The sequence below is a fragment of the Patagioenas fasciata genome, chromosome 3, assembly GCF_037038585.1.
Source record: "Patagioenas fasciata isolate bPatFas1 chromosome 3, bPatFas1.hap1, whole genome shotgun sequence".
Lineage (NCBI taxonomy): Eukaryota > Metazoa > Chordata > Aves > Columbiformes > Columbidae > Patagioenas > Patagioenas fasciata.
Window position 1 is genome coordinate 49,944,840 of NC_092522.1, and position 355 is coordinate 49,945,194.

Below are 355 nucleotides of genomic sequence, written 5' to 3' on the forward strand. Positions count from 1 at the left end.
ATACAACAATTCTTACCTGGAACAAAACTTTACAAAATCTCATTTTCATTCCAAAGTAGGTAATTTTGAAACTTTATGATGTTTTGCTGGACAGGTAAACTGTTGTGCAGTTCCACTGTCCACTAACAATTCATACAGATCCTGGGCATGCATCTGTTTCTGTAAGCATTGAAGAATACCTACTTCAGGTTCAGTGAGAGTAATGTACTGCTTTTTCGATATTCCTTCCAGATGAAAGAGCAATATATTTTAATCCGTTAATGGATTAAATTAATATTTTACTCATAGCCAATAAGCTGATTCCAGAAAGTGAAATGCTTTCTTAGTACATATTGACTAATAAAAATAGCCTATG